The 7,571-nt window shown below is 47.3% G+C and overlaps 2 pseudogenes; both read right to left on the reverse strand.

Moving 5' to 3' along the window:
- The window catches only part of LOC130862662 (non-receptor tyrosine-protein kinase TNK1-like), a 618,047-nt pseudogene that overhangs the window by 403,090 nt on the left and 207,386 nt on the right, over nt 1-7,571 (reverse strand).
- Nucleotides 1,568-2,808, reverse strand: LOC130862668 (serine/threonine-protein kinase SBK1-like; annotated as a pseudogene).

Raw genomic sequence — 7,571 nt, forward strand, 5'->3', positions numbered from 1 at the left:
CTCAACAGAGAGAGGGTGCACATGGGACACGGGATGTCTACTGTGGAATCTCGCTTCCTTGTTATTGCAGATCAGGGTGGAGAGGCCTAAGGCAAGAGGAGAAGTAGCGGCTGGGAAGGAGGGCCTGGTGGCCCCAAGTGGGCCAGGGCAGTGATGGGGGCCTTCTGAGATTCGGCTCTCGGCAGGAGGAGGGGTTTGCTACTTACCTGGCATGTGGGTCCTGTGTCCACTAGGGAAGTGGTGGCACCCCAGGAAAGTGGGACCAGGCCCTGGAGCAACCACAGTTTGTAAACTGGACTCAGGCAGGGCAGGGAGACCTATAGCCCTTTGTGGTGGGAGCAAGGGGTTATGTAGAGAGGTGGGGGCTCCAGGCTGAGGGGTGGTTGGTGCCCCTTGCAGCTAGCCAGCCAGCCCCACTATGGAACCTCTTAGAATGACCCAGAACTTTTGGAGGTACCCTAAGAGAGGCAACCCAGGCTGGCCAGTTGGGTGGTGCCAGGCGGAAGGCACAGCCTCCCTGTGCTGAGGTTATTACAGGGGTTCCTTAAGCCTCCACATTGAGTAGGAGTCCCAAAGGAGAGCAGGGGCAAGGTGAAATCCTGTTTTGCTGCCGAAGAACCTGAGCCAACAGCAGGTGTCTCCTGGGATTCCCTGAGGAGTGTGGTAAAAAACAGGCCTGGCTCTTGGCAGCTGCCTGGTGAGGTGTCCGGACCCTCAAAGTCACCAGACACACATCACACTCACTCTGACTTCAACGACTTCCTGTCCCATCCACGGATGCGCTCCTCCCCTGCAAGGGTACTGCCCTAGAACCCTGAGGCTCACACACGTGATTGACAAACCCCAGGAATAACTAGCGCAACTGTTTCCCTGCTTGCTGAGTGCCCAGGGAAGGAGCAGCTGGGCTGTGAATGCACCCCCTTACCCTAGAGACACAGGAGTGCCAAGCCTCCCGTTCTCCTGCCATCTGTTCCCCTATACCCTCAGGAGGGGTACCTACTGGAACTCAGTTCCCAATGGCCTCATGGCTGCGGTAATGGCTCTCCCTTCTGGGATCTAAGTACCCATCAGCAGGAAGAGGTGAGGGGGCATCTCTAATATTCGGGTCTGTTCCTGCACACAACTTTTGCTACCTTTAGGGGGCTTGGCCTCTCCCTCTGACCTCCTGGGCACCACTGTTGTCAACCCAGTGCCTGTTCCCAGCCAGTTTCTAAGGGTCTCGTGCTCATCTCTGCCCAACACCAAAGGCCCCTTTCTGGGCCCAGGTTCGGATGGAAGATTTTAAGGTGATCTGCCAAGGGGTGTGAAGCGCCAGAAGTGTCCAGGTTCCAGAGCTCAGTCTGGCCCACAAGCTCCCAGCCTTTGTCAGGGGCCTCGGCTCCTCTGGGCTGAGGCTGGCCACACACATGGTCATCCGCTAACTATGTCACCAGCCCACCACCGACCCGGGTGTCTGGGTCTCCTAGTCTACACTACTCCCTCCCACCGCGCTGTGGCTGCTCCCTGTCCCCAGTACGGGTTGGAGCATACGCGGCTTCCCCGCAGCGACTGCGCTGCTCCTAGCAGCTCAGACGCAGATTTCGATGGCCGTGGCCAGCACCACCTGCCCTTTGCTCTTGTCTGCACGGCCATCGGTCCTGCCCGAGGGAGCGGACGGAGCCAGACCAGCCTCAGGCACGGGCACGGGCACCGGAACGGGCACCACGCTGGGCGGCGAGGACCGTGAACCGCTGCCACTCTCGGTGAGCACGGTGCGCTTCAGCGGTGCAAGAGCCTCGAGGCGCAGGGGCCCGGGCAGGCGGTCCCCAGGAGGTTTGCGTGCACAAGGTGCGAAGGCCACCGCCAAAGCTCAGATGTGAGCTCCTGTTTGAGGAAGCGGAAGACCTCCTTGGCCGGCCCGCGACGCTCGGGCTCCAGAGCCAGCAGCCGCTGGAACATGCGCAGTGCAGGCTCGGTGAAGCGGTGCCACTGCAAAGGCAGCCCCGGCAGGCGGCCCCGCTGCCAGCGCAGGAACTCCTCGAAGAAGGCATCGGCGCCCGATGCAGCCTCCCACGGGAAGTTGCCGGTGAGCACACAGAAGATAAGCACTCCGAACGCCCACACATCCACGCCTGTGTCCACCGCGAAGCCATCGGCACGGCCCGCCGGGCACACCTCGGGCGCTGTGTAGGGTATAGTGCCGCTCACACGCTTCACACGGCAGCCCACGCGCCGCGTCATGCCGAAGTCCGCCAGCTTCACACGGCGGCACTCACGGTCACACAGCAGCACGTTCTCGGGTTTGATGTCGCGGTGCACTAGCTGTCTGCTGTGCATGAAGTCCAGCGCCAGCCCCAGCTGCTGCACACAGCGCTTCACCTTGTCCTCGGGGAGGCCCACCTGGGGAGGGATGATGTCAAACAGGTCTCCAGCAGGCGCGCACTCCTGGGCAAAGACATAGCATTCCTCAGTCTCGAAGATCACGTCGAAGACCTTGATGATGAAGGGGCTGGATGACAGGCTGTTGGTGATGCTCACTTCACGCAGGAAGTTCTTCAGCTTTGTCTTGCTCTTATTCACAAATCTCAGCGCCATTTTGGTGCCTGTGCCCTTGTAAGCCACCAGGTCAACCTTCCCGTAGGTCCCTTTACCCAGCTCCCGGACAAGCTCGTAGTGCTTGGTAAGGTCGCTGGCAGTCAGTGTGCATAGTGTCCGTGCTTGCATGTCTTCTGTGAGGAGGGGCACACCTGCACCTGGTACAGGGGCGGCCCCCGGCCCGCAGCAAGGCAGGGAGTGGAGCGGTTCAGGCTCTGGGCAGCCCATGCTCATCTTCTCCCTGGGCTGGGGCCGCGGGGACGCCGCGGCAGGGGGTCTGGGCGCCCTGTAGGTCTTCGTCAGCCTGGCCCGAGATGGGCTCAGGGCACCACCACCACCATAAGCCGGGACGCGGAGGGCGTCGCTAGGGGCTCGGTTGCCCAGGTCCCGGGGCTTTGGGGTGCCCGCGGCTTCTCGTTAGCAAGAGGGTCTGCTCTCGCTGTCCTAGGTTTGGGGGATCCTGTGTACCGGAGCAGCAGGGAGGGCTACCGCCCCAAAGCTGGGTCGCTCTCTGTCTTCAGGTGTGTGGTTGCAGCAAGCAGATCTTAGGGGGCCCTGGGTTGGAGCGGTCGCTGCGCGCTGGGTCCCGGTAACCGCGTGCGGGGCTGGAGGTCACGGCTCAGCCGCTGGGGGGCTCGGGCGCCGCCGCTGCAAGCAGCCTGGCCCTGAGGCTGCGGCTCCTGCTTCGGCTCCCGCTCCACCCGGTGTTCCGGCTCCAGCGCCGGCGCCCGCCCGGGCTGCGCTCCATCGCGGCCTCCTGTCATGAAGGTTTAAGTAAGTATATGACCTTCCTTCCAACTTTTATAGAAGTCAGATTGATCCCAGATGTTCTCATAGCCTACAATGTCATGTGTCAAGCTTTGACAGGATGTTTCATTGATATTTTGAAAGTCTTTTGTACTTCAAGCAGTTGAGAGACAGATTACTCCCTGACCAAGACAGTCTCTTTGCAGGCCATGTTAAGGTTCAAAAGCAAGTTCTAGCATGTGTTTTCCTTTTCTCTGTATAAAAAGTTGAACCTAAGTGGCATCTTCTATCACCTGCATTCCAAACAGAGAGTTACATAAGTGGCATATTCTATCACCCTTATTCTAAAGAGAGAATTGCATTCTAATTATATACAAGTGTAGTGAATTTTGTCCTATGGAATTTTAATGGATACTGCAGTTTCACATATGATCTTGATTCTTCCATAAACCTTCTGATTTATGATAAGTCTATTTTCTGGCTTTGTTCACATCTTTCCATTTCCATTTAGAAAACTCTACAGATTTTATCTCTTTACAAAATGTATTTAGTCAGAAAAAGTTTTTTGAACTTCGTGTCAGAGAAGCAATAAAAACTGAATATATCAACTCTTTGAATTCATTATTTCTATATTACATTTGTCATATAAAGAAACAAGCTAAGATAATGTGTTTGTAAAGTTGTTTGATGTTGGTATTTTGTTTTCAGTACAACTTACATTTTTTTTATCCAAGACCCTTTCCACAATATTTCTAGTGTCACAGAGTCAGAGACTTAAGGAATGCTAAATTTAAGCAAGTGATGGAGAAGATATGAATTACCAATCTTTTGGGTGGGAAAATATGGAGAATAAAACCCGGATGGATGGATGGATGGATGGATGGATGGATGGATATATGGATGTATGGATGGATGGATGGATGGAGATAGACAATATGTGAGGAAAGCCTCTATTTGTTAATGCTTTAATGATTGTCATTCCATGTCATCATGGAAGTATAGGAAGTAGTACAATGGGTATCCTACTTTGAGAAATCAAACCCACACTGTATATGATATTTTTAAAGGGTGGTAATGTTTATTTTATCACAATTTCAGAGGTTATAATTCATAGTCATGCAGGAGAAGAGATGGGTAGGATATGGTTAATGACAACATATATCCATTCAAGTATGTTCCCTACGATGTTTCCTCCAACTAGATACATCACCTACTTTCTTTTTTATTTTTTATTAAATTTATTTTTAGAACAATCTTTTCTTATTTTACAATAATATCCCAGTTCCCACTCCCTCACCTCTTCCTGCTCTCCCCACCTTCCTTTCACCCCAGCCTCCATAAACTTCTCAGAAAGTGTAAGGCTTCCCAAGTGGAGACAAAAAGTCTGACACATCAGTTTGAGGCAGGATTGAGGCCCATTCCACTATATCTAGGCTGAGCAAGGTATCCCGCCAAAATGAATTGTCTCCAAAATGCCAATTCAAGTACTAGGAATAATCACAATAATAATGTAAATCTCTCTGATAATCTGTAAGAGAGGAACTGGGGAAAACTCAAAATCATGTCCCAGATATCAGGCTGATCAGCTTTCAAACAACAAATGAAATCATGGTTATCTGGAATATCAAGATGGAGATGTAGGCTCAGTTCAGTTTCCAGTGGTCTTTTGTTACATTCAGTTTCTGGTTGTGTGTTTTAGAAATTATCATATAAGAAATTATCTCAAACCTTTTCAAGTATACAAAGCAACAGTCAGATTATGATATAGTGCTGCCTTGATTATTTTAATTATAGCTCATAAATGTGGGAATATAATCAGTCAAATTAAGAACATTAATAGTTTCTTCAGATTTCTTGTCAACACTTATTTGTATTTTAATGTCAAATTTGATTATCTCTGAAATGCTGGTATTAGAAAGCTTGAAATAAAACAGTAAAGGACTACTATACTCATGAACTCCAAAATCAAGGCAGTCAACAATAAGGCACGGAAGAGAAAGGCACTCACAGGCCCCCACACATTACTGAGAAACTGGTGACAGTTGATGGTTTTTTGAGGAGGAAATGTCAGTTTAATTTAGGGTGTGAATACCAGGTGGTTTGAGCAAACTTAGTAATGGCTCTTACACATGAGCATATGGGCATGCAGTGTCACCCTAGGTATGTTATTTAAAACAAAAACAGGCATGGGGTTAGGAATGTTGGAATTAAGAGAGTGCATCAGGAACCATTGAAAAGGAATAAAGGCAAATATGAACAAAGTCACTGTATACATGTATTAAATTCTCAAAGAATTTCAAAACTGTCTATGTAAAAGGTCACAGCTCAATAACATTAAAATCTGATGTAAAGTTTTATCTTTTGGAAGAAAAGTATGAGAAAGTCACTGTCAGTGCAACTTAGATTTTTTATAATGGACTAGAAGCATTTTTTTTCTGCAGACCCAGTTAAGGGGCCTGGCCTAGTTGATTCACTTGTGCTTTGAATTGTCTTCTTTTTTCCTTTTTTAGGATGAATTACATAATACCTGTGATTCTTTTTTAGCATTTCCACAAATGTTTTCATTATCTTCAGGGAAAGGTCATCTTAAGTGGCATTTAATTTTCTATCATCCAGTGAATAAATATTTGACTGTGAAAGTAGCCTAGAACCCGACTGAAACACAAACAATTGGGAAGCCATGTGATTCAGTTACTTAATTTTATTTTGATTTTTCGGGACAAGTTTTCTTTGTGTAGTTTTGGAGACTATCCTGGAACTCACTCTGTAGAACAGGCTGGCTTGAAATCGGTTACTTAATTTTAAAACTGATTATTGTTTTTTTTTATTCCCTGTGGCCTCTGTAATTATTTTTGGATATTTCCTGTCTTAGAGTTTTAAAGTTTTTATTTCTGTGAAGAGACACCATAACCACAGCAACTCTAATGAAGGAAAACATTTAATAGGGCGTGACTCACAGGTTCAGAGGTTTATAGTCTATTATCATCACTGCAGGACAATGAGGCATACAGGTAGATACGGTACTTTAGAAGGATCTGAAAGTGGAGAAGGAGCTACATCTTGATCCCACAGGGAAGAAAACGTGCTCTGAAACACTAGGCATGGCTTGAGTATACAACACCACCAAGTTCTCCCACACACATCCCCCAACAAGGACACACTTACTCCAACAAGGGCACACCCTTAATAATATAAGATCCATATGAGCTTATAGGGTCAAAAGCATCCAATTAACAAACCTCCAAGATACCCTTAGAAGAGAGAATAAGCAGCTTTATGGTGTCTCTAATAGGAGAGGTTTGTGAAGATGAGAGCACTTTTTTTTTTTTTTACAGAAAAGCATAATCATTTGGCTGACAAATAGAAGTTTTAGAAGAAACACAGTGAATGCAGAGGAAAAACTACTTTCTCATTTCATCCATCTTAGGTTCCTGTTGGGGACTCCACAACATAACAGAACTTAAGAAGAGAAAAGCACGAAGACTTACCTAGCACAATCTTTCACAACTCCAGAGCCTTCCTGAGGAAGGGAATCCTTCAACAGTGCTTAGACCTGAGATTTTTTACCAAGTTGATGAAAAGTGGAACATTATAGAGCATGGGAAAAATTAAAATCAGCATGAATAGCCAGTAGATTTACAACAGAAAAAGACATGGGGAACACCAGACAGATTATCAGCATGAGTCAAGCAGGGGAATACAAATAGAGCTTTTGCTCATGTCCTCCGTGTGTGCCTTCATCAGTCTTCAGATATGAAGCTGCTCTTTCCTCTATGGAGGGATATGTGGTGCTTCTGACATGTTTCAGGAAATTGTCATAAAGTCCTTTCTAGGTTGTATGAGCATCAGTGGAAGACCAGAGGCCATCTTCATATTCATTCTTGTGTACAAAATGTTGTCTGATCACCATGTTTTCAGGTAGCATATTCTGAAATCCTCCAAATATGAAATGAAGACAAAAGTCTGGGTATAATTTCTGAGTTACATTCGTGTGTGATCCTGAAATGCAGCATTTAGAGCAATTATGAATTTAAACATTAACCTCAGTATATTCTGTTCTGTGTACATCATTTTGAATCTTTTTTTTTCAGTTATCCTTGTTTAAAGAATATCTGGAGACTTAAATATATAAGTACATTCAAATAACTGGAATAGTTTAGACAAAGTCTTTGAGACTTTGCTATTAATAAGGTTAACTTCTGAAGTACCTTGGAAATTTTATTTTGGCACTTGTAATAGCATTATATTTA

This window comes from Chionomys nivalis, chromosome 20, assembly GCF_950005125.1.
Source record: "Chionomys nivalis chromosome 20, mChiNiv1.1, whole genome shotgun sequence".
NCBI classification, from domain to species: domain Eukaryota; kingdom Metazoa; phylum Chordata; class Mammalia; order Rodentia; family Cricetidae; genus Chionomys; species Chionomys nivalis.